The sequence below is a fragment of the Cavia porcellus genome, unplaced genomic scaffold (assembly GCF_034190915.1).
Source record: "Cavia porcellus strain 051 isolate PalLab524CR breed Dunkin Hartley unplaced genomic scaffold, mCavPor4.1 scaffold_19, whole genome shotgun sequence".
NCBI classification, from domain to species: domain Eukaryota; kingdom Metazoa; phylum Chordata; class Mammalia; order Rodentia; family Caviidae; genus Cavia; species Cavia porcellus.
The window spans coordinates 5,440,558-5,467,399 of NW_026947502.1; the positions used below are offsets into that span (position 1 = coordinate 5,440,558).

General features: G+C 45.3%; 1 protein-coding gene and 1 non-coding gene across 3 annotated transcripts in view; one reads left to right on the plus strand and one right to left on the minus strand.

The window, feature by feature from the left end:
- The window catches only part of Fstl4 (follistatin like 4), a 368,201-nt gene that overhangs the window by 299,756 nt on the left and 41,603 nt on the right, over positions 1-26,842 (minus strand). The window lies entirely within an intron of this gene.
- On the plus strand, positions 11,788-11,933 carry LOC111755373 (small nucleolar RNA SNORA12). Its single transcript, XR_002789935.1, has one exon. It is a non-coding gene; the product is annotated as a small nucleolar RNA SNORA12 (small nucleolar RNA).

Sequence of the window (26,842 nt, forward strand, 5' to 3'; positions counted from 1 at the left end):
ACTTGCTTTTTCATTCCTCCTTGTACAAGTATGGTGGGGATTTAGCAGGACCACCTATGTGGGAGTACAGTATCAGGACACCAGCTTACAGCCACACTGCTTTCCAAAGATTGGACCAAGTTAAATTTTCACAGCAGTATAAAAAAGCCATCAGCTCATGCTTCTTCTTCAGGATGGCCATCTATATTTGTGGCCTTTCCATTTCCATGTAAATTTTAGCCCCAACTTGTAGGAGACAATGTGGGTCACTCGTTTTGCATGCAGAACAATTGCTTCAGCATTAGTTAAATCGCGTCTTGTTTCCACGCCCTGATACACTGATGCACAGAGCAGGCTATGCCATTTCCTTCCTCCTTCAGTTGGCTCTAAGCGATGCAAATAACGCCAGCTGAGGTACTGATATGTAATACTTGAGGCCAACCTGACAGTTTCCTGTTTCCTTGCATAGTGCTCTCTGTAAAGGACTGAGCACAGCAGGATGGCACAGCCACCTAGCTCCAGAAATGTCAGCTGGGCAGAAGCCTCAAAGTAAGAGGCTATAACTTCCCATAGCGCAAAAGATCACATATCAGAAACTGAAGCAACAGCCTCCTAAAACCATTGAAATGTCACTTTAATTGAGTTATGCAGACCAGTCCTTCTGCAGGTCATTCTCCCTGCATACTGCAAAGGTGCTTTTCTCCCCACCTGGCTGGCCAGCTCCAGTGACTCACGCAGTTCCCCTCCTCCTCCCTTCACTCCTCCTTGAACCACTCCCTTCTTCATGACATAATAAACTCTGGGAGAGACCTTGGATCAAGGCATTTATCCATATATCCTCAGACCAGGCTTAGGACTCCTTGGCTGCCCTTAACTTTGGATATATCCTGGTGTCTTTACTCTCACTGTGAGTTGCACTGGAGGTGGTAGATTGGAATTAACTTGCTGGGATTCCCATGTTTCTTTTTTGTTTTTTGTACCAGGGATCGAACTCATAACCTCACGCTTGCCAGGCACTTAAACCACTGAGCTAATTCCCCAGCCCCTCCAACAAGGTTTCAATGGGGTTACAAATGTAATTTTCTGGGTAATGAGGAGGACTGGAGAAGGGATTACAATACTTGTATTACAATATATAATGCTTGTATTACAATATTATAAGGAATTACCACTGGGATTATAATATTGGAACTTCAATACCAACGTGTCATACACACACACACACACTCTTTCTCTTAAAGGAAAGATAATGAGCTGATCATTTCTGAGAATAAACCTCTTCACAGTACTGAGCTATCTCGTCCATTAACTTAGATCTTTCAACAAAGCCTTATGATTTTTTTCCATAAATATTTTACACAGTAAAAAGTTACATGAATTCAGAGAGTGCTAAGCCATATCCTTAGTTGTGTTTATTATTTTAAAAATGTTTTGAGGCAGAGTCCTGCTAAGTTGTCCATGCTGACCTCAAATGTGTGATCGCCCTGCCTTAGCCTGCTAAGCAGCAAGCTAGAGAGCAGGCTGCTCTGCCGTGACCTGCCTTGACTCTGTTTTTGATGTTAGTAATTAAGGTGTCATATAAATTACATTTGTCTCTGTGGCTGTTTTACAGATGCTGTAATTGAATTCTGTATACTGATTTCGTGTTTAATCACATTGTTAAAATGTTAGTTAATCCTAATTTATTCAGTTTTTGGAGTCTCCTACAAAATCCCATCATTTGCGAATAATAATCCGTCTCGCTCTTCCTTCCTGTTGTCTGCAGTTTCTTTCTCACCTCCTGCACTTTGTCCCACCCCCAGTGCAATTAAACAGAGATAAACAGCAGGCATCCTTAACCTGTCCATAACCTTAAAGGAAATGCTTTTGACATTTCTCCATTAAACAGAGTTCATTGTAGAATTTATCATTTTAGAGTTTTATATAATTGACAACTCGGAAAAATATGAAAAGTAGTACATGAAACTGTCAAATATACCATTTTCCCCCATTTGTTTATTGTTTTTCTCTCTCTACATATGTATAGGTATAGGTATATGCACACACATGTATAATACATATATGCAAGTACATGTGCAAACACACATTTGGGGAAGTCATTTGAAAATAAGTGAGAGACATCACGTGCCTTTAACCCTAAGGAATAGCACTTCCTAAGGTCAAGATAACCTCCTACAGTAGCAAAACTCTTACAATTCTACCATCTAATCCATGGCCCGTACGTTTTCAATCGTCCCAATAATGTTCTAACAGCTATTTTTCTTTCTTATTTGGGACCCAACCAGGATCACAGAGTACATTTAGTTGTTATGTCTTTTCAGCACCCTTTTATCTGGAACAGTTCTTCAGCCTTTACTCTGTTTCTTGACCTTGATATTTTTTGAAGAGTACAAGAAAGTTATTTTGTAGAGTGCCCCTTAACCTGGGTTTGTTTGATGTGTCCACCTAAGATTCAAGGAATACCACAGAAATGACATTTTGTCCTTCCTAGTACATTGTATCAAGAGGCACTCAGTGTTGGTTTGCTCCAATATCAGTGATATAAGCATTGTGTGTTTAAGGTAGTATCTATCAGGTGTCTCCAAAGTAGGGTTACTATTTGTTCCTTAGTAGTTAAAAAGTAATCTGTGGAGAAATCTTCCAAAACATGTAAATATTCCTGCAATATTGTCAGTTTTCTCATTGCTCCCACAGTTTAAAGGAAGAGAAGCTTAACTGGGCTCACGGTTTAGGGAGATCCAGTGTACGATCAGTAGGCTCCAAGGTAGGAGCATCATGGCGGAAGGGCACGGTAGAGCAAAGTTTCTGGGGAGTACAGTGGGAGAACAGTGCCCAAAAGAAGGGGTCAGGGACCAGATATAGACCCCAAGACTATGCCTCCATGACCCACCCAGATGCACCCAGAAGTACTTCACTAACTTCTGGGTGGATCCCAAAACCAGTCAAATTGACACCCCACCCTAACTCCCCACACACTTTCCCTCATCAAATTTCGACCCTTGACTTTCAGTATCAACCGATGACTTTGAAAATTCTATCACTGCATCCTTCTTTCTTATCTGACCTTCTACCAGGAAGAGCTTTCCTTTGTATCTTGTTATTCACCTGTATCTATATGCAGAGTCATGGATTCCCATTTCAGTTGATGTGCTATAATCCTATTCCAGTTCTCTTTGTACAGCCAGTCACTGAAAAGCCCAGTGGTTTTGGCATAATGTTTATTTTCTATTTCATAATTTCTTTGGGCTACGCATCTTATTTGGCCTTAAGAATGGATTCCTGCTCAGGGTTCACCATGTTGTTAAAGTCAGATGCTGCTGTTCCTGGAAGGGTGGGGAACAGGCTGGCTGGGAGCTTGCTAACATCTTCCTCTGTGTGCCGAGGTGCACAGCCTCTCCTCATGACCTCTCCCTGTTGGCTCTTTTAGGACAGTAACTTCAGGGCAGAGCCTTTTATATGGCTGGGCGGAGCTCCAGTGTGAGGCACCCAGCCAGTAAGGCGGGAGATTGTCGCTGCATATGTCCAAGCCTTAGAAGTCACATAGTGTCACTGCACCGCAGTTATATCCTCTCCAGACTTAAATTGAGAAAAGAGATCTCACCTCTTCATAGTAGCAAGGTCCAAGTCATATTGTAAGAAGAATATGTTCCATGGGAGATACTACTGCCACCATATTTGGAAAACAAAGTGCTCAGCTCCACCCTCTGGTCACAGTTCACATCCTCTCTACATGGAGTCCCTTCCCAGTATGCACAAATCCACTCGTTCAATGGCACAGAGTCTAGGGGCTTGTCATCTAAATTAAGTCTGATTTCTGACATGACTCTTTGGGTAAACATCCTTGGGTTCTGCTCCTCTCAATCTGAAGATTTATTACTGAAGAAGCACATTATCTGCTGACCCTATCGACTCTAAATACCAAGATGCAAAGAGGAATAGATAGGGAGAGGACAATGTCTACAAATACCTCTGACTACAGAGAGACAAAAGCATGTAACATCTACTACAGATCAGCAGCACTGCTGAACCCCAGCCCGTAATTTTTTCCATATTCTGGACTAGGACTCAGATCTACCCCTGCCAAATACTTCCCTCTGGCTCTTTGTATCATTCATATTTTCTATGCAAAGTAACCTGCATTTGTAGCTAAGTAGTTTTCTCGGCCAGTTTCCTACCCATAGGAGTTACAGCACGCAAGAGATGCTTCTTTGGTTACTGCCTCAGCCACTTTCTGCTTAAACTTGTAAAACTGTTTGGAAAAAAATTTTTTCTGCATGTTTAACGTGTTTATAAAGTTGTCTGTGATGACTGCTTTTTTGTGTCAGCTTGGCTGGGTCACAGTGCTCAGATACTTGGTCACACATTTTTTTCTGGATGTTTCTATAAAGATGTTTTCTGGATGAGATTAACATATTAATAAGTGTACTTTGCATAAATCGGATTACCTTTCATAATGTGTGTGAGCCTCATTCAATCGTTGGAAGGCCTTAATAGAACAAAAATCCTCCCCCTAAGCAACAAGGAGACTTTGGGTTTAGACTGAGACCCTTTCCTGGATCTCTCCTGAAAGTTTATCCCATTGGATTTTGGATTGCCAAGCCTCCTAATTATAGGAGCCAATTCCATATGCTCCCTATCCTGCTGGTCCTGTCTCTCCAGAGAACCCAGGACCCTGACTAATACATTATCTTCAGACAGATGCCAAATCCACACATCTCTCTGAGATGAACCCCGCTGTGTCCTGGGCTTCTGTGAGGCTTCTAAGGGGCAACCTTCTAAGGTAATAGAAGCCCACTGTTAAACAGAAAGGCACTCTTATGGTCCTCAGGGGACTTCATTTTCCTGGCGAAAAAAGTTTTATGATTCCTTCAAAGTTCTGAGGTTTTAGCAAAGAATCTGACAGCTCCTCCCCGTGGACTTGCTCTTTGGCCTGAAATCCTACTCTGCCATCTCTTGCCCTCCTTGAGGGACTGGGAACGGTAAAGTTTTACCATGAAACCCAGGGAGTCCGGCCTCTTTCTGCTTCAGCCGTGTCTTAGCTCTTTTCCCCTCATATTTTATCACAGGCAAGCAGTAGTCAGGGGACTTTCCACAGGCTGATAATCTCTATAGCTGCATCTCTGAATTCATCTGGTACATTTCCTGTGTCTTGCATTACCGCAGGTGACAATATTGCCAGACAACCCACCTCCCTAAATGAATGGTGCTCTTTCAACCAGTGTTTTAATAACATTTCCTTTCCTGCTGGGAAGCTCTCTCTGAGCACCTCCCAAGGAGTCATCAGGGTCTGCTAAATGCTCTCACATTGTTCCCGTCAGCGCTCAAGACCCTTCCTTCTTCTGCCAGCTACCCGGCTGGTCCTCAAAACAATGCTCTGGGCACTGAGTTTTTATCATCCATACCAGGTCCTCAATGTGTTCTGATTATCTATTGCTATGCAACAAATGTAGGGACTTAAAACAGGAACTTTTCAACATTTTTGCGGGTGAGGTACTTGGTGAGGGTGAAGCCAGGTGCCCTGGGCTCAGGGTTTGCATGCAGCTGCTGTCAGATGGTGACAGGCATGGCATTATTGTTTAATTTGGTCTCCTGTGCGATCTTCCACGTGGAGTAGTTTAGTGACATTGGGAGACCCCATCTACTTGGTGGCTGTGTGTCCCAGCCAACATAGAGGAAGCCACCATACCTTTTGTGATGAACCTTAACTCACATACATCATTTCCACTGAAGTACCCAGACATGAGGGGTGGGGATGCAGGTCCTGCCTGTCTATAAGAGAAAGTCATACTGTAAGAAATACATGTAAAATGGAAGATGCTGTGGTGAGTATCTTTGGAAAATAAAGTCTGCCACTAGTTTATTACTTTTTTTTTTTTCCAAGCTCAAATTGTGTAGTGCAAGTTCTTTCAAACTGGTTACTGTGTCCTTTGGACAAGTTTTCATGATTCTCAAACACTATTCTACTTTCTAACAGAAAATAATGCCCTTAGATGCACTGTGAGCTTTTTCTGCATTGGTGTTGGAGTCAACCGTTTCCCCCAGGAGTCTTGGGCAGTAAGAGTGGCCCTTGAGAGCATGGAGCGGCCACTTCCGGGCACCCCGGGCCTGTCAGCCTGCAGGGCCCGGAAGCAGCGCTGAGTGCGCGGGAAGACGCGGGGCTCTTCCCGAGACTTCCGCTTCCGGGGCAGCTGCAAAGGACGCCGGCCGCGCTGGCCTCTTCCTCTGCCTGGAACCCCATTCCTAGCAGTGCAAAACTCGGCTCTCAGGACATTAGTTGTTTGCTGATGGGTTTTTAAATCATGCTCCACATTAAAGAAGTTCCTGCCTATTTAAGGCTCCTTTTCTAAGATTTTTTGCTACAATAAGAGGAACTAGGATATTTCAAATGCTTTCCCCACATCTGTTGTGATCGTCACACTGGTATATGATGAAATACATCAAGACACTTAAATTGGCAACCAACCCGGTTTGGAGGCAAACCCAAATTTTGTGGTTTATTATTTTTCATTAATATACCTCTAAATCTAGTTTGCTAATTTTTGCTCAAGCCTTTTATATCTATATTCATAATTGCCTCCCCCCCATGCTAGTCTTGCCAAGTTTTGGTGCCAAGAATAACTCAGCCTCACAAGTGTGCCTGGCTTTTCTGTGTTCCGAAATAGTTCACATGAAATTGTACTTGTTCCTTCAATATTTGCTCGTATTCACTAGCGCAGCATCTGGACCTGATTTCTTAGGCATCTGAGTCTGTGTCTTTATTATAAACCTCATCAGGTTTTATTCTACTTGGGAAGGTTCTGGCAAGCTTTTTCCCCCCAGAAATATGATCATTAAAACTGCCAAATGTATTGGTAAAATAAAGTTCTGTTACTGTTCTAGTTTGTACAGATTCCTTATTCTAGCCCCTTTTCCATCCCTGATATATGTGTTCACTTCTCCTCTTTCCTTTATTACTTTTCTTAGTTTATTTTTCTTTCAAAAACTCAGTGTTGGCCTTGTTGGTCCTTGTTTCATTTTTGTTTCAATTTTATTCGTTCCTGTTTACGGCTATTCCTTATTATTTATATTCTCCTTTATTTGTCCTTCTGCTACTCCTTTGCTTATTTTGGATGCTTGACTCTTAGCCCTTATTTCTGTTCTAATAGAAATATTTAAAATTTTGCAATGGCTCTCATTGCGATCATGAATTTGCCTATTTCTCTCCACAGTCCCGCCAATTTTTTCTATCTGTGGATGCTCTGCTCCTCGATGAATACGTAATATTTGTATCAGTTATCTTCCTGTGAATTTAATCTATTATTATTTAGTGAGCCTCTTGCTTTTTTATTATTGCAGTTTTGTAGTACATAATGTTTACATTCCTCGTGGGAAGCTGTTACATATACATAACACATCTGAATCACTCTTACAGCCTTTTTTGTCACTGTTTTTTGTTTTTATTTTTATTTTTTTGGTTTCTTGAGACTAAACCCAGAGCCTTCACACTTCACCCCCGCCCTTTTCCAGTTTTGCTTTGGGACAGGGTCTCGCTAAGATCCTAGCGGGCTTCCACTTGTAATCCTCCTGCCTCAGCCCGAGGGCTGGGATCACAGGTATGTTCCACACACCCGGCTCTATTTTAGGTTTATTTTGCAGTGACAGGGACGGAACCCGGGACTGCATGCCTGGCACATGCGGGCACGTGCTCTGCCTCTGAGCGGCACCCCAGCCTCAGTGGTCCTCTTCATGCCCGGCAGTGCTTTATTCCTTAGTTTTTCATTTCAAAGATACCTATAGCCAAGCTGTCCTATTTTCCTGGAACGTGCTTCTCTGTCCTCTATTTTCAGGCTTTTATTCCTTTTGTATATTACTGCTACTACTTACTAATAGTATTTTGGAGTGCTGGGAATTGAACTCAGGGCCTTATGCCCCCGGCGACACCCCCAGGCCTTCTACGGTACCTGTGGCTTCCTTCTACTACAAATGGACAAAGCAGATTTGGATCTTTTCTTTTTGGTCTATTCTGATAATATTGTGTTTAAGGAAAGAGACACTATGGTAGCTACTGTTATGTCGGGTTATCCTGTGGTGAAACACTGTGTTGCTTAAATTGTTCTGTCCCGACCTGTGTTGTTGTGTCCTCTTTCATCTTCATCTCCCTTTTTTAAATATGTTTTTTAAATAAAAAATATTGTTTAAATTGGAACATTTCATATATTTATATTCATTGTAATTACTGATGTATTTGTATTTAAAATCGGTACTTTATCTTGTATCTTCTATTTGTTCTAGTTTAACATTCTTCCTTTCCCTTGCTTACTTCCTTCTGGGTTTTTAAAGCCCATGTCTCATTCCATCCGTTTTCTGTTACTAAGTTTGAAAGCCCTAGTTGGTCTTTCCTCTCGGGCTGCTTTTAGAGACATCATTTTGTTCCCGTGATGTACAGAGGAGTGGAATTCCCTTTGTGTGTCCTATCGGGGTGTTTTGGCTTCCTGTATCTGAGCAGGGCTCCTCCCTCAGTTCTGTAGCATTTGCAGCCATCAGCTCCTCTGGTAGTACTCGCCTGCTTTCTCGTTTCCTGTTACCCAAATGCAAGGACTTCGGTCTTTCTCACCCCGTACTCGATGCCCACAGCCTCTAGGCTTTGCCTCCCTGCTGCATTCCGAGGCAGATCTTCAGAGCTAACTTCTGGTTCTCTTCAGATACATCTAATTTGCTCATTGTTGATTTTACAATTTTAATTATATTTTCTATCCTTAGAAGTATTTGGGTGCTTAAAAAATTATCTGGAGAATTTATTACAGTCATTTGTTTTACTCACATTTTCAGCTCCCCCAATTTCTTAAAATATATCATGCTTATTTTTATTCTGTTAATTCTGAAGTCTTTGTAGTTCGCTATCTGTTGGCTCTTACTCTGGTGTCTTGCTTTCCTTTATGTTCTTAAATTTTTGGCCGTGAGCGCATCTTGCTTGGATAGTGACTGTGGAGACTACATAAGTACCACGTTAAACACAGATTCGTGTTTGTGCTGCTAGGTACATGGGAACACACCAAGCTCAGATTGCTTTCAACCTTCTTGGCCTGAGGCTTCCCAAGTCTAATCTACGACTTTGTTGAGAGCTCAGCTCCTGGTCCTTATCCTCAGGGGAGCTGTGTTGACCCCTAACCAGAACCAAGGTCTGAGGTGCCAATCTTCTTCCTCCTTCCCTGGGAAAACAGAGTATGTTTATTTCCACTGTACCCTTATGCTAGAGGCTGGAGTCCTGGTTGTAGGTAGAGAGGGTTTTCTCCCTCATGCCACTTGATGGCAAAAAAAATCAAACCTCCAGGTTACCTGTGTTGGATAAATACTTTCATAGCAAAAGATTGCCTCCGAGCCTGATCTTCACATTCTGTTGAGTTTTTGTCTTCTCAGGAATCCTTCACTTTCCTGCCTTCTCACTGATGTTTCTAAAGGATTGCAGGAATATTTTATCTGTAATTTAAAATGGCTTGAAGTGGGAGAGCCAGCTAAGGTATTCAGTCTCCCACACAGCCAGAAACAAAAGCCAGCACAAGGAGCTCCAGAGTTTTTATCTTATTATTGCCATCTCTCCCTGAAACAAGATAAATGTGATTACTTAGTTGTGATGAAAGAAAATAACTTGGTCTGCTTCAATTCAAGGCTTCTTAACCCAGTGCATTTCAGCTGCAGCTCACAGACACGTCCCAGCTCTAGGGAGGCAGGCGAGTTTAGCACTGGGAAACACAAGCCCAGGCAGCCCCAGCCCCAGAGGTGGGTGAATCACAGCTAATAATGGACAACATGTGGCCTCCTCAGAGGTGGGCCCGGGGCACACTGAGCTTTCTCACGTGGGCTGATCCATGCAGCTGCTCTATCAGGTAGGCGGCACTACACTGAAGAATTAGAGAACATAGTAGGTGTGAGATATGGCAGGCAGCCTTGCAGCACCGTTACTGAATGTCCTAGAAAACCAAGTTAGAGGGAGAAGTGAACGTCAGCTCCCAGTTTCAAAGGTTTCAGTCTGTGATTGGCTGGTGTGCATTGCCGTGGGCCTAGGTAAGGTGGAAAATCATGGCAGAAGGGCTTGGTGGAGAAAAGCTGCTCACCTGAGGGCCACTGGGAAGCAGAGTGGGAAAGAGCCAGGGAGGAAGGGCCCAGGGCGGAAGCCACACCCGGGTGCTTGCTTCCTCCAATTAGGCCCCTGCTTCTTAATGGGCCCATTCACCTGGTGGACCTTTCAGTGGATTACTCCAGTTGATGAAATTAAACCCTTGTGACCCATCCACTTACCCAAAGGTCCACCAGCTGATCCAAAACCTTCAACACAATGAGTCTTTTGGGGGGCATTTTGGACCCCAACCATGGCCCAAGAGAAATATGAGCCAGGAAGAGCACCCGTGGGATGGAGGCTGGAGATGCTGCAGATGTGGCGACTGGCCGGGCTTCTCTGCCGGGTCTGAATGCCGACTTTCTCCCCCTGGTGCAGCATGCCCCACGATGTGGCTATTTATCCTTACCCATGCCTGCCTTGGGCTGGAAGCGCATACCATGCTCCTTGCTCCTCTGAAGAAGGTCCTCCGGGTCCCCGCGCAGCCCTCTTACTATGACTTAGCATCATGCTTTTCTAATACACCTCCTGGGTTTCATATGAATCATCTCACAGCACGGCAGCCCGGTAAGTCAGGCGCGATCAGTCCTAAAGATGGGGTGAGCCTTGCAAAGCTGTTCACACCCGCCAGCCAGGTTCCAGGCGGGCAGCACGTGTCTGCCTCGTGGCTCTGTTAATGACATTTGGGGAAAAGAAAGTGTGGGACAGAGGCTAAATCACCAGATAGCTTTTATAAAATGACTAATAAAGAAATAATGGGAACCAAATAATTACCAATTACGGAGGCAAGAGAAATCATAAAAATAATAAAGCAGAAAATGTACAAAGCAAACAATTAAAGATTATTTTATTAAAACAATACTTGCGACTCAGCAATCATTAATTCTCACCACACGAGGAAGTAACTATTTATTGTGTGAGTTTTGCACATTAAGAAAATGACCCTGAGGGAATTCATGAGCCTCCTTCAAGCTCTAGGACACTTCTGAGCCCAGCGCTAGCCGTAGTCCCGCCAGGCTGACCTGTCATCTCTCATTACATTCTAAATCAGCTGAGGGAACACAGCACGTGTCCGATTTTTCTAACGCCATGTGCCTGATTCTGGAGGAGGCCAGTATCTTTGGGATAAACATGCAGATTAAAAATATCCTTTAAAATGTTTCTTTTTTTCATCCAGGGAACCAAAATATATACATTAGAGCTATTCTTGTCTACTGTGTTTTATAAATATATATTTACACGTAACAGATTATCAGCTGAAAGTCTCTTGGGAAATTAATTACTTTGCAGTATATGCGGAATGTCTTTTAAATGCTTAAAGCAACTGTCCCACTTTTAAAGACGCATAACTTGGCATGAAGAGACTCACACATTAGTTTCCAAACTAGAAGCTTGCTTGCAAATTGATAGTCTAGACTCAGTGAATGTTTACACTGCAAAGAGTAACTCTCAGAAATTAAAGTCATGCATGGGAAAGTTCAGCTCCTAAACCAAAAACCTACTTCTGATGCCTATTCTTGAGATTCTGAAAGAGGACCAAGTGGAAAGGGTAGCTTTAAAACAGCTGGGCATGATGGGTACATGCCTATAATCCCAGCACTCAGGAGGCTGAGGCAGGAGGGTGGCTGTGAGTTTCAGGCCATTTGGGGCTCTGTAGTGGGTTCAAGGAGAGCCTCATCTGCATAGAGATATCTTGCCTCAATAAGTAAATAAGTAGTTGTGATAGTCTCTTTCTGACACATTTGTTAAGTTTTCAAATGGGTCTGACTCTACCACATACATAATAAGGAGCTATCAAAAGCTTAAAGACGAAAATATCTCTCTTGAGCTTTTATTGTATCAGATATTGGCTCTCACAATCTATCTCATAAGTTTAAGTCCTGGAGCACTGGGAAAGCAAGCAACCCCTCTGGTGAGCGGCTGTGAGCATGGCAGGATACGGCAGCCCAGGACAGGAGCCACCGGTGATTACTGGGACCCGTGCCATGCTGGGACCTGGAGCACAGGGAAACCAAGCAACCCCCACCCCGACCCCATGAGCGGCTGTGAGCCTGCCGGCCCAAGGGCTGAGAATCAAACATCACATCTTCTCCTCCCCCCTCCCCTATTAGCAAGTGGGAGCCCGTGATCTGGAACCCTTTGAGCGGCTGACCATAGGCAATGTAGCAGATGGGGGACTTCCTTCTACCATCTCTTTGAAGGCAAATACTTTTATCCCTGGTTTGCTTTGTTCTCATTAATGGTGTTATTTTAGCCTGTTTTGTTTTGTTGAACTTCAATATACATGAAAGCATGGACAGCTATTTTGAAGAGAACAAGACACTCTACGACAGCCATTGGTGACTTCCCTGTTGTCTGGTTTTGAAGACCTAAAATGCCCTCCTCATTCAGTTTGGATCAGTTTTATACTATGTTGTTTTGTATGAATTCTCTGTACGCAAAGACATGGACAACTATTTGGAAGAGAACAAGAGACAATATGATAGATAGTGAAGATCTCAGGTTGTCTAGCTTTGAAATTTATATCTCTTACATTGCTTTCTTATGTCTTAAAAAAAATAAGTATTCACCCTAAATTCCCTACCTGGCCCCACTTTGCTTTCCTCTGACATCTAACTCTCCTATACTCTACCTGGGTACAAAACGGGAATTGAAAACTCACACATTTAACCAGGGCACACAGGTAATTCAGTAAGCGTGGCTCTTTAGGAATTTCCACAGGTGGAATTTACTTTCAGTGCTGTGTCATACGCCTGGTCTCAGGATCAGGGGGGCCAGGGAGCAGTGTGGACTCTGGGAAACAGCAGGGCATGCACACCCCAAGGACTGGCTGCTCTCTCTCCAGCCTGCGGTGAGGCCATGTCTTCCCGGGTTATGAAAGCATTTCACCTTCTAAAATAATCTGTAAGTCTGGATATGTGTGCAAGATGTCTTCATTTTAAAGAATTATTTGTGTGTGGTTTCTTCACGCTCAGACCAGATGATAAAAACAAACTTCTGCAGGCCATGTTATGGTTTAAATCTAAATTGGTCCCCCTAAATTTGCATGTGTTCAGAGGGAAGCGGGGCCTTTGGAGGGTGATTGGATCACAGAGCACTGTACTTGTCCTGGATGCTTCCACCAATGAGTTCAGCAGCTGAGGGTGCTGCTGGGAGGTGAGGCTTGGACAGAAAAGGCTGCTGGGAGGTGAGGCTGGGTCAGAAAAGGTTGCTGGGAGGTGAGGCTTGGACAGAAAAGGTAGGTCACTGCAGGTATGACCTGGAAGACTGCACCTCCCTCCCGGACTCTCTCTTTCTGTCTTTGTCTCTCTGTGTCTGCTTTCTGGCCATCTTGAGGTAAGAAGCCTTCCTCCACAGGGCGCCCCTCCACTGTGCCCTTTCTGCACTTAAGCCTGATGATGATGGACTGAAACTTCAGAAATTGAGATCCAAAATAAGCTTTCCCTTTAATGTGTGTGTGTCGGGGATTCTCTTGGTGACAGACCGATGCTGTAAGACACAAAATATGGCTGCAGACTGAGTCTAACTCAGATGTCACCAGTTTCAGACCCATCAATAAAACATATATGAAACATAAAATGGGCTTGGGCTTCTCAAGAGAAGTCCTTGGCTATCTTTCTTACAAAGAGCCGGATGGTCCTGGGAAATTCCCTTAACAGGGTCTGATACAGCTCAGTGAAATTTCTGCGACTTCCAGAGGACCCAACATGACTTTGAGAGCCATTGATAAGGAAACAAGAGGAGCCCTGCAGATGGGGGTTTTAGGTATCGGCAGCAGATCAGAAAGATACATGGGCAGAAGTCTTTTCTGGCCCGGTGAACATGAGAGCAGAGCTACAGAATTCCCCTCCTCTGCAGGGCACAGACAGGCACCTCTCCACATCAGAGTTCCACCGGTGAAGTGGAACTCTGCCTCTGACCTCCAGGGGGCGTGGGAGGAGGAGGGTCAGGTGGTGCCCAGCCGGGGAGCTCACAGTGGTAGAGCACCTGCGTAGATGTGGTTCAGTCCTCAGCACCACGAAATCTTTTTTTTTTTTAATTGAACAAATAAGGAGGGAGAAAGCTTCCCAGTACTGCATCCTTGTTGGTTTCCCTCTGTCCTACTTCTATTGCACTACTGCCATCAGCCACAACCACAGAGCCAGAAAGACAGTCCCTTTAGACATGGCCTTACAGATTTGCCTTAGGGACAAAAGTTGTCATGATAAGGTCCTTCAGAAATCACAAGAGATGTACACAGGGACACCTCACAAAGGACTCTGATGCTTTAGTAACAGTGAGAGGGAAAGAGCCACCAACTAACTGAAAACATGCAGGGGAGGGGGAAGAAAAGAAGCAGCAACACTGATCCTTTCCAGGCCTGGCTTTCTCACTGCTAAAAGAGGAAATCAAGCTATGAGAACACACCAGACTGTCATTCAAATAAAATCAGAAAGGCATATGGCTGATTTAATGACAGCTGTCACTAATCCCCGCCTTTAATCCCAGGTAGCCTGTTTTCCCTTGAGGCAGGAAAACAAAATATTTAGATATAATTTAAATAAAAATCAAAACAGAGAACGTGGTTGGCTCACTCAGCCAAATCGAGGGCACGACAAATGGACATCACGTTGCCCTGGAGAGGCAGGCCAGGAGACCTCAGCCTGAAGGGCAACACCATGGGAGGCCCGGGGGCTGCACAGGTGGCTCAGATGCTCAGAGCTACCCCTGCTGGTCACCAACCATGGGGCTCAGACTCTGCTTCCCTCTTTGGGCCTGGGACCTTGCAGGCAATGTCCGCCTGCAAGTGGATAATCGGGTTGACGCCATCAACGGCAGACCAAGAAGTGAGCTGAGCACAGTCACTTGGAGGGCCAGCACTCACGCAGGCCACCTGGTGGAGGGGGCTGAGCCACACAGCCCACCAAGGGCCCGATCCTCTGGAAACCCAGTGGGCGGGACCAGGAGGATGGGAGCACCTTGAGCACCAGGCACATCCCTTTCCCCTAATCCTCTGAACAGGATTTGGCTGCAGGCGTGTCTCTCCCCAGATTCCCAGACACCCCTGTCCTAACAGATCCTACTGTCAGCCATGGGGAAGGCTGGGCTGGGAGACGTCAAACAGCATTACTTTCCTAAGGTGACTTCATCTGCTCTTTTTCTCCCAGGCCCCTCCAACTGAAAGTCCAGATTTGGACAGAAGGGTCAGCACCTGACAGCTCTACTTCCAGAAATTTCTTGGGAGACCAAGTATTTATTTCCTAAAAGCACGAGATGGTGCTGAGCTTATTAAACAGCTACGGTAGCAGAATGCTATTGTTCAAGGAGGAAACAATTTCTAAAGAGGCACAAGGAAATAGGGCCACTTTGTAGTCTGCATAGCTTTCCTCCATTCATGAATATCCTATTCCTTAGGAATCCTCAAAGTCTGGATCTGGGACAGCACTGGGGACCTCAACATCTGGAAATGGTGTGAGATTCAAACTATACCCCTGATTTGGCTAAGCGCCAGCGGAGGGCCACGGCAGCATGGGACGGAGTTCTCGGTTCAGGTCTCAGTCCCAGGGACATCTGTGGCTCTCAGGAAATGCTGCAGAGCTGTCTGTCTGGGGAACGTCTGGGTCTGGAGATTACTCTACAGCAGCACCTGACAGGTGGTAATGAATGGATTTTTCTGGTTCTCACTGGCTCCATTCTAAACTGTCATCATTTTAAGCCATGAAATACATCAAGTGATAATTAAACCTCACCACAGATGGACACTATGAAAATGATTAACTTTTACTATTTCCTCCGCACACGCATTTTGAATATTCTGAATTCCTCAAGGTATGGGATCATTACATTGACAGATGAGAAAGGGTGACTTCACCATAATTTATGTTTTAAACTACACAATCCAAGAATAAAAGCTGTGTGCTTTCTCACTGCGTTTTAATGTGCAAAGTCCTGCCACAAGCTCTTATGTAGAGGAAACCTAGTGGGAGGAGTACAGACCTGGCAGTCCTGAGCTGCACCCCACTCAGTTAGCTGTGTGTCTCGGGGCAAACCTGGCCCATCTCTGAGCAGCAGCTTCCTCCTCTGTCAAGTATGAGTGATGACATCGTCACTGTTCCTCACTCAGAGCTTTTCTTGATCATTAACTGGAGGACAAACCAGAAAGCTGTGTAGGTGCAAAACGTAGACTGGTGCTTATCGAGGGGTCCCCTTTTCATTTGTCCTCCTCATGATCCACAAAGTTTATATTTGTCATCCCGTCGAAACACTACTGGAATCCCAGCAAGTTAATTTTAATCTACCACCTGCAGTGCAACCCACCATGAGACTGAAGGTGGTGAGACACATTTACAGTTACAGACAGCTAAGGAGACCTGAGTCTGCTCCAGATGAGGGTTCACAGAACAAAGGCGTTGATCCAGGGCCTAATCTGGATTTTATTCATTCGTGCAGAAGGGAGTGGCTCGAGCATGAGTGACAGTGAGGACGGCAGGAATTGTGTGAGTCCTGTGAGCCGGGCTGGCTAGGAGGCCAGAAAGCCCCTCTGCAATACGCAGAGAGAATATGCAGAAAAGCCGATCTGCATAATGCCACTGAGGTAACGGTTAATGTGGTTAATGTTTTAGGGGCTGCTGCTTTAGTTTCTGATGTATAAATATTTTCTGCCCTGGGGAGTCACAGCCTGTTTTTTTCTTTTTGAGTCAGGGTCTCACTATGCAGTTTAGGCTGGCTTTGAGTTCACTTTGTAGCCCAGGCTGGTTTGAAACCCACAGTGATCCTCCTGCCTCGGCCTCTTGAGCACTGGGAGTATAGGTGTGTTCCACCATGCCCCGGGGAAGTCACAGCCTCTTAACACAAGTTTCAACCCAGCTGACAGTCCTGGAGCACTGGCTCTGCATCCCAGGGGCTCAACTTTTCAGAGGGAGACGCCAGAGGAAACAGGGCTGTTTGGCTTCAAACATTACACATCAGCACCTCAGCCAGTCCCATTTACATTGCTTAGAGCCAAGTGAAGGGAAAAGGAAATAGCTTAGCCAGGCCTGTGCATAACAGTACACAGACAGGGCCAGGGTTAGCTAACGCACAGGTAACTAACTGTTCTGTATTCAAGGAGAGCTTCCATGGGGTCTTCTCCAGGTACTGTCATCCAAGTACAAGATATTACTTTAAATTCTGTATAAAGGCAGGAAAGTCAGATGTCAGCACAGCTTTTGAGACCTACGGTCTGTAAAAACAAACCAACCAAAACCTCAATCCTAGCTGAAATTTCAAAGCACGAAGTTAGATCTGTCGCTATCAAATAAAGTTCTCCTCTTAGTCCCAGGATTCCTATTTTGTGTCCACATGTGCAGTGATTCACCTAAAGTGATAAAAATTCCAGTGCTGCAGAGAAACAGCCCAATGGCAACGCTGCTTCTAGCAAAAGGTTGGGGGGGGGGGGGCGAGTAACCACTCAAATTAGCAAGACAAACAGATTGAAATGTATTTATATTCCCACAGTTTAGTTCCCAGACTTGCAAACTGTTTGAAAGGCCCATTCTTTGGAACTTGGAGGTCTCCATTTCTGTCTGACAGGAGCAACAGGACAGGGCTCCCCATCAGCGCAACCTCCCTGATGGCCCCCAGAGGTCCCAGGCTCTCCATCTCTGAGACCAGAGTTTTAACATGAACATAGTTCATACATTGTCCCATTTCCTGGAGAACTGTGCTCTTACATGACCTCAGTGAACCAGCTGTAATTACTTGATCAGTTTCCTAGAGTTCAATGGGTCCCTCCTCCTTTTCTCTATTTATGAAATAAGACTGCGGTGCTTAGCCCAGAGGGTGCCGATGAAGACTGGATAAAAGGCTGATTGTGCAAATGTTGCTGTTATGACCCCTTCTGATCCACAGAATTTCTGTGGAAGGAGTGAGATGTTTGCCCCCAGACTACCTTAAATATGCAAGTGAGAAATTGCCTATTAAAAAGTGACTCCGGCTACAATGAAAGCCCTCACCTGTAGCTGCGCCCTGTCACTTAATGTCCTCTTAGAAGCAGCCAGTCCAGCCAACTGCCATCAGTCCCTTCCCAAGAAAGAAGGGGGCCTCATGAAAATGAAGAGTAAAAGCTTTTGACAAACTTCACCTAGGAAAACACTGAAGCCACTGCTGGTACTGGAATTTGCCTTTCACCTTTGGTTCCTATGCACTGTGGATGAAAGAGTTAAACAAAGAGGGCTATATTTGGGGTTCAAAGCAAAGCTTCACCTCTCTCCTCATTTCACCTCACCAGGTCATCCCACACCCACCACAAGGGACGGGGTAAAGGAACATAAGACTCAAGCACCAGAGAAAGCTATGATGGACAAAAACGGGCACAGTAAGGCTCCAGGTTATGAATGAATTCTGGGAGAGTGGTCATATGTCAGATTTGCTGATAAATTTGACAAAGTCTTACACACCTTTGACCCAAATACGCAATGTAAAGTATAAAAACACCAAATCTCCACTGGTTTCTTTCTTGCTTCTGGACACCCTGGGCTCTGACTGAGCACTGTTTCATTAGACACAGTCACACTGTACTGTAAGCACACAGAAGCACAACTGTGACAATGTCCAGCAGGCCATGAGCTACTTACACAATTTGTTCACATCCACCAAATGTGAGGTCCGTTCGTACTTGTGAAAGTTCATGACTCTAACGTTCACAAGTCATGGACTTGCTGTACCTTGTATTTGCCATTGGAGATCTAAGTTCAAACACCGAGTCCTATATAAGCCCTTGTGACCTGGAGTCAGCAATTAAATCTCTGTCTCAGATTCCTTTTCTGAGAATAGGAAGAGAATGCCCTCTGTACTAGCCACTTCCTCACTCTCTCATCACTGGGACAAAATACCCAACATCTGCAATGTAAAGAAGAAAAGGTTTATTTTGGTTCACAGTTTGGGTAGGGTCAGTCCATGGTTTGCCAGCTCAGTCAGCTCCAAGGCATGGTGGAAGAGCCATGGGAGACAAGCTGCTCATGTCATGGCAGCCACGAAGCAGAGAGAGAGAGGAGGAGCTGGATATAAGAATGCACCTTTCCAGGGTATGTCTCTCAGTAGTCTGTCTCTTCCAACCAGGATCCATCTCTGAACAGAACAGTCACCTGTGAATCCATCCACAGATTCATCCACTGATGAGTGCCCATCTCTAGGACCCAATCACCTTCTAAAATGCTCACCTCTAAACATGAGGCTTTTGAGGGATTTAGATATGAGCTAGAGCCTTCTGTACCATACCCTGCATAATGTTCAACTTATAATGCAAAATGTATTTAATCCATATCAAAGTCACTAAATCATAACATTGCTGCAAAGTCCAAGTCCAGGGTCCCCTCCGAGACTCATAACAGTGAGTCCTTATAAAAAACACTTCCAACATACAAGCGCATAGGATAAATATTCCCATTGCAAAAAGGAGGAATAGGCAGCGAGAATGAAATTGAACCAAGTAAGACTGACATCCACCAGGACAGTCATTGTAGTCTATAGTTCCATGCCTGGCACTGGGGCAGGTTATATAGAGATATAAGTTCCAGGGGGCTTGGGTACCCCACCCCTCATCCCTTACCTCTCCCTTGGGCTGGCTGCTTGTGGTTTTCCTCAGAAGATGTTCCATATTCCCAGCTTCCTGGGGTCTCCACTGTACCTTTAGCTTCCTTCTCACAGCTTCATGCACTGCCCTCTCGGGGCACATTGCCTGGTCTCCCAGGACTTCCTCTGATACCTTGGTGGAAGCCTCTGTGATCCCACAACTCTTGCAGTGTACATTCGTGAAACACCACCACTATGTGGAAGATGCCATGGTCTCCGGCCAGCTTGAGCAATCATTACGTTTCCTTGAAACCATGGTTGCAGTGGCCCGAGTGCCTAAGTGACCGAGCACAGTGAAATGAGCTCCTGAGAGCCAGTTCCACAGTAAGCCCTTCTTGACTGGTGTCCCAGGGACTCTGTTCTCAAATGAAGCTTAAGTTCTACACCCTGGAACCTTTGAAATGTGGGGTCTGGGCAAAACCTTTAAAATGTGGGGTCTGGGCAAAACCTTTAAAATGTGGGGTCTGGGCAAAACCTTTGAAATGTGGGGTCTGGGCAAAAATCTTTGAAATGTGGGGTCTGGGCAAATTCCAAGATGCATTCAAGCTATCTTTCTTATTGTGCTGATGCAAAGTACTTGGATTATTTTTAATGCTAATAATTTTAGCAACTATGTTCCCTCACTCTCCTTGGCCACAATTTCACAAGTATTTCCTTTCTGGCCAAGCTTCACAGTGTTCAGCTCTGTATTTACTCCTGGTTCTCAATGATACTTTGGGACAAATAAGCCCAAAGTATTTAAGACTGCCTTGAAATTTCCTGCGAGATGAATTAGTCTGCTGCCCTTAATCTTAGTCTCCTGAAAAATCTCAGGACATGGGCAAATGTAGACAAATTTTCTGACACCGTGTAACATATACAGCCTCCAGTCCCACTGGCAATGGGGTCCTTGTTCCCAACGGAAACATTCTGAGCCTGGCCTTTACTGTCTACATCCTACCAGCACTTTGGTCATATGAGCTCCCACCAGTATCATCCATCAAACTTTGCTCATAACATTCCAGGGTCTCTCTAGCCTGTGTCTCCAAGCTTTTCCAAACTCCTCTTAAAAATCAGCTCCAAAGGCTCCTGGGGCACATGATGAGGTGTAGGAACAGCAATTACCCAACTTTTGCTATCAATTTTCTGTATGAGTCATTTTCTCATCACTAGGACAAAATACCCAAGATGTGCCCCTTAGAGCAGGTTTTTCTTAGTTCACAGTTTCAGCAGGTTCAGTCTATGTTCAGCTGGTCCCAAAGCACGTAGAAGAGCCTGGCTAATGTCATGGTGGCCAGGAAGTAGAGAAAGCTCCTGGGAGGAGCTGGAGACAAGAAAGACCCTTCCAGGTCATGCCCTCTTTTCGAACCAGGTCCCATCTCTGAACAGCACAGTCAGCTATGAATCCATCAGTGAATTAATCTGCTGACGAGTATAGCAGCCCCATGAACAAATCACTTTCCAAAAATTCCATCTCTGAACATGAGACTTTCAGAGGAGATTTTAGATCTAAACCGTAATTCTCTCCCTCCAACGTGTTCCATGAAAGTTTGCTGAACCTTAGCTTAATTTGCAATTAATCAAAATCCCTTTGGGAGTGGAGGGTGTGGTAGACGCCCAGATATAAAATAACTAAGTGCCCGGTAATACGCATGGGGCATTTTTTTTAACTTCCTGTATCTGCATCCTCTTTCCAGGCATGATTCCGATGTCGTTTAGGGGTCTTCTTTCTTCCCGTTCTCGGTTCATGATATGCTGAGCAGGGGCGAGCGGTGGCTCTCACTAAACCAGCAGCACATGGCATTTCTGGTCCTCAGTAACTGAAGCAGAAGGGGCAGATCCAAAGCCTGGGAGCCCTCGCACTGTGTGGGAAATGCTGCACCAGAGGCTTTCTTCCACTAGACTTGAACTTCTGAAGAAGGAAACGGGCTAAACGGAAGCCAACAGACGGAGGAACAAAGTGGAAAGGTCTCTGGACCACACACCAAGCATCCCTGAAGCCAGCCCTCTTCCCTGTCCACCCCCCTCCTGCTGGGTTATATACACAAGTCCAACTAGCTGAGTACAGTTGCATTATTTGAAGCAAAAAGTCACCCCTGAAACAATATAGCATTAAGGGTAAAAACAGTCCTTCAGTCAGGATAACCACTGTTATGGTTTGCAAGGTGTGATTAAAACATAGGGTGAGTGTTAAAAAATTCTGTATAATTTTTTACAATTAAGGACCCATTGCCATGAATTGCCCTCAAAATATTCCTCCTCACTTCAAACATGCTTATTCCATCACTCCTCCCGCTTTCTGAAGCAGTTCTGGGAATCCTGTTCCGTGAGTGTCTTTAGGAGGTGTGATAAAAACACAGTGAACACCTTTGCCAGGCCCTATGCACCAGAAAAGCAAGGCCTGAAAAACATGGTGATGTGTCCTCATGCACTTACTCACCAGCTGTGGCACCTGAACCTCCTAGTTCTTCCCTAAAGTCAAAATTACCATAAAAATCGAAATGTTTTAGAATCAATTCAGCAGAATAAAGATACTAACAAAAGGGGCCTTCCGGAACTGCCTCACAGAGGAGCATTACAATGTGGTGAGTGTGTTTGCTGCACAGGAGATTAATGACAACATGTCTTTTATGCTAATAATTTTTAATTAAAAGATTCCCTGTATTTTTTAAAATCGCACTGAATATCTATGAAGTACCCCCCGAGACTCATGCTTGCATGGGTTAACTGTGCCGATAGGTTACTCCACTAATGAGCTTATAGCTGAATGGCTGTCAGGAGATGAAGTCTAGGTTTAGGAGACTGGTCAGTGGGCCATGACTCTGCAGGGTCTACCTCTTCTTGGGTTATTCCCTGTTCTCTCTGCTTTCAGGCTGCCATGAGGTGAGCAGCTTTCCTCTGCCACATCTCTGCATCATGGTATTTCTGCCTTGGAGTCAGCCAACAAGGTACTGAAACCTCAAAAACTATAAGCCAAAGAAATCTTTTCTCAAAGTTGCATAAGTTAGGCATTTTATCCCAGAAATAGAAAGTTATTATAACAATCCTTTAGAGGAAAGACCCTGAGACTTTGCCTCTACCAGAGTAGACAGTTGCTCTCCCAGACTCAGATGTCAGTTCTACTGGGCAAATTCACACTGTGTTATGGACCCACCTGCAAAGCGGCTGGCACACGGGTGTGGTGTGGGCATGCAGACAGGCTTTCTGCCTTCGGGACACACAAGTATATTCTCAACTGACTTAGCTACAAGGACCATGCCTTGCCACCTCTGCCTATCAAGCAACCACCAATCAGCTCAAGGATTCCATTAACATCCAATAAGCTGGCAATAAATCTTTGCCACTGGAGAGCAATTTCTCCATTACACAGCAGTCATGAAAAGTGGTTTCCAGATATTGCACTGAAGGCAATGAAGGGGTTAGAGAGCAGCAGAGGGGCACAGAAAGATCTAACTGGTTGCAGCCTCCATAGAAAATGGGGGATAGAAATCAATGGTCCACAGGCAAACCAGCTCCATGCAGCGTGTAACCACTCCAGCTGCAGTCACGCACCACCCCATGACTCTCCACTGGGAGCTACAACTTTGTGCCAGAAGGCCATGTGTCACTGTCCAGATCCCACCGGGCTGCTGATGATCCTGCTTGCTCATGTCTAAGTGTGCCCTAACTTCCTGGGTAACTCAAGGTAAGATGATCTGCTGGCCTCATGTGAAATCCAGCATCAGGTGAAAGCATGTCTTTATGCAGGCCCTGAATTATTTCTTGGAAATGGATGGCAGCCTTGGTCAAGAGTAAAACCCAATAAAAGCATAGAGGGACCAGTGCATGAGTTATTACACAGGTACAAGCTCTCCGACCTGACTCCTCCACCACGGTATGCACCCCAGAAGACACAATGTAAAGCCTTCACCACAACCGGGGGGAAGGGCCAATGGCTTGCATCTGTGAGCACCCAGAGAGCGAGGCTGAACAGGAGAGGAAACTGGCCGTCTTGCCAGTGTAGAGGAGACAGCTGATGCAGCAGACTGTTGCTAGTTTGGACTCTGCTCCTGCAGAAGCAAAAAGACTAAAGGTTTGTTAAGAGACAACATGATCTGAAGATAATGAGAAGGTAAGTCTGCTAGAGTTTTAAGAATTTTTAAGAGATGAACTAATTAGGGTGACAAGAAGAAAATTAGAACACGATGGTCTGTTGGATTCTGAACCTCGTTTTCTAATAAAGAAAGCACCAGGCAGCAATGAGACAAAAGAGACAGAAACAAATGGTTTTCAAGTCACAGATAATTAACCCCAGAAGCCTGCTGATGGCACATTAATATACTGGGGCAAACAGCTTTAAACTATTTGAAAGGGCTTTAGTGTTTACACAGAGAAGATCATTTCAAGAGTCCTAAAGAACAAAGAAACTCATCATGTGAGCAAGGCAAGGAATGAAGGTGACAAATGTCAACCTTTACTTCTGTTGAGGGATCAGAGAAGAAAGGTGAGCCTCCTGGGTGGCGCTGGAGCTCGGCAGGACCCATGGGAGCCTCTTCCTTCTCCCCATTCCCTGAGATTTGAGGGGGTGGGGTCAGTGTGCTTCATGGACCCGCTGTCCTGCAAAGGACTGATTGTTTGGTCCTTGTGAATCTGTAGTGGTTCTACCCTTGGGGGATCATGACCTTTTTGCGAATGTGATTCTTTTCCCACAAACTCCAGATTGGCACCTGTGTTCCAGATACTGCACTGCGAATCACAAAGGAGAGGCCTCAACAGGCACTAATCATTGCATAGGGCTGCACCTGCCCCTGCTCCAGCTCGCCCACCACAATCATGAAGACTGAATGAACCCCCTTCAAGGGCGTTTTAGAACAAGGACCTGTCACAAGTTGTTAGAAGGACAATAGTAGTTCTGTTAGGATGGCAGCTAAGGGGAATGAGCCTTGCAAGAGACTGATGGTAGGAGCAAACACAGGAGCCAGGGCAAGGCTTTGGGGAGCTGTGGGGTCCACAGCCAAACATCCCAGGAGCTCCTAGCCCTGTGGCTTTAATGAGGAATAGAGATATGACATCAAGGTAAGTCTGTCTTGGAGTTTTCCGGGCATAGAACACTTTGAGTGCCCCTGTATGTCAGGGATAGGGGACCCTAGAAAGGAAAGACCTCAGTCTTGTTCTTCCAGCAGTTACACTTACGTAACAATGAAAGAATTGCCCCTGGCCCAGGCTGCCACCCCGAGATGAGTGAGTGGTGCTGTGGTCCTGGGTGAGGTGGGTCCAGCAGCAACCCTGCGCTGCACACTGAGTCCCTACCCCTGCGACGAGCTGAACTTGCCAGAGGAAGAAGAAAGCAGCCCTTCTTCAAGTCTGAGGAGGCCCGTGGGTCAAGGGGCTCATGTACAGGAGCAGGAATGAAGGCTTAGCCCAGCTGGTCCTTCCACATCCTAGTACATGATTCCTTTGAAGAACTGTGTGGAACAGAACCCGGAAGTCCTCCCAGCCTGAGAATCCTCTGGATAACTCCATGCTGAGTCTCGGGAAGGATCCTGTCTACCTTGGTCCTTGGGAAGGTCTGAGTCACGATCACAGAGCTTTGTTATGACACAGTATAATTGGAAGAAAATATGAAAGGCCTGTTTGTCTGTGATGCTTCAGGAAAAATTCTAATCTTGGTGCCTGCCCAGAAAGTCCCTGAGCTGGCTGGAGGTTTTGTGTGTGTTTGTCCTTCAGTTTTTAAAGGTAGCACCATGAAGAGAGAGCTTTGGTTCTTCTGACTATGAACTGTGTTGTGACAAGCAGAGAAGAAAGTTAAAGTAAGACTCTGACAGAGAAGAGGGATAGCAATGGGCCAAGTTTAAAGTAGTTCTTCGTGGGATAAATAAACAGGCTACAACATCCACAGTCACGTGTCAGCCTGCTTGGAGAGAGGAATGAATCTGGTGACTTGAGGAAGCTTCTGTATCTATAGCCAGGTCTGTAGATTCAGGAGAAGGATACAGATAATAAAAATCACCTGGTTGTTGAGCACATCAACACACATGCTGTGCAAAGGGCTCCACGCGCATGCTCATCCTGACGTCTTCATTAGGCTGGGGCATCGGCTAAATGCCTGCCCAGCGTTCCTCCTCTGAGGACCAAGCCAGTCCCATGGTTTGGGTGAGAAGTTTGCAAACGCCAAGGGGAGAGCATGTGATCACACCTAGCCAATCACAGTACAGTAACCTACCCTCACCCCAACAGCCTCTACCAGAGACTGCTTGAGAACGTGAACCCAGACACAAGCCTAGCAAATCTGAGCCCTTGCTGGGAATGTTTCTGATGTCAGTCTGGGTGGAAAGAGTTGCACCCCCTGGGTTGGTGAGCAATCATGATAGAACTGCAGCTGTTTGCAGGCATCTTGCAAGGCTACTTGAAAGAGGCCAACACAGCAGAAGAAGGCACAGGGAGAATGTGAGAGTCCTTAGGTTAGCTATCACTGAAGCTAGATCAACTCTTGCAGTTGGATTTCTATAACCCAGAGCTGGAACCAGTGGGAACAGTGTTAGCATTCCTCTTGTTTTCAGATAAGGTCAAGGAACCTACCCGAAGTCACAGAGTAAGAGGAGAGGTAAGATTCTACCAACTGCCCAAGGGTCGTGATCGAAACTGCGCTTAGCGATCCAGCTGTGCTGCCCACTTCCTATTCAACTTGTCACAAACTGGGTGTAGCACAGACTTCTGTCCACTGAAAAAAAGCAGTACTTTCCAGGACCATCCCTTCCTGGAGACTTCTGAGTGTTCACAGGTAGATATCATTCCGCCTCTTTGAGCCCAGTATTAAAAAATAAGCAGTGCTCTACTGTCTAGGAACAGGAGTGAGATGGGAAAGAAAACTTCATCTCTTTCCCCAGATGGCAGCTAGAACTGAGAAGACCCACCGCCCCAGGCACTGTCAGTGCTGCCTAGCTTCCTTTTACAGTCCCTCCATCTGCAGCCACTAAAGAAGTTAACTCCGCAGAACCCAGGTGTTTATTAGTCTCTTTCATACAAGAGTCAGCCACTTCACATTATACCAAGATCGATTATGCAGGCAACCGAGAGATCCAGAAAACATCTGCTAAACAAAATCAGAATTAATGGCAAGCAGAATGCAATTCTTGATAGCTCAAGTTCATCCAGATGCAGAGAACCATTAAAGGGGCTATAAGAAGACACTGCCAATTAGGAACGAAATGCAAGGATCTT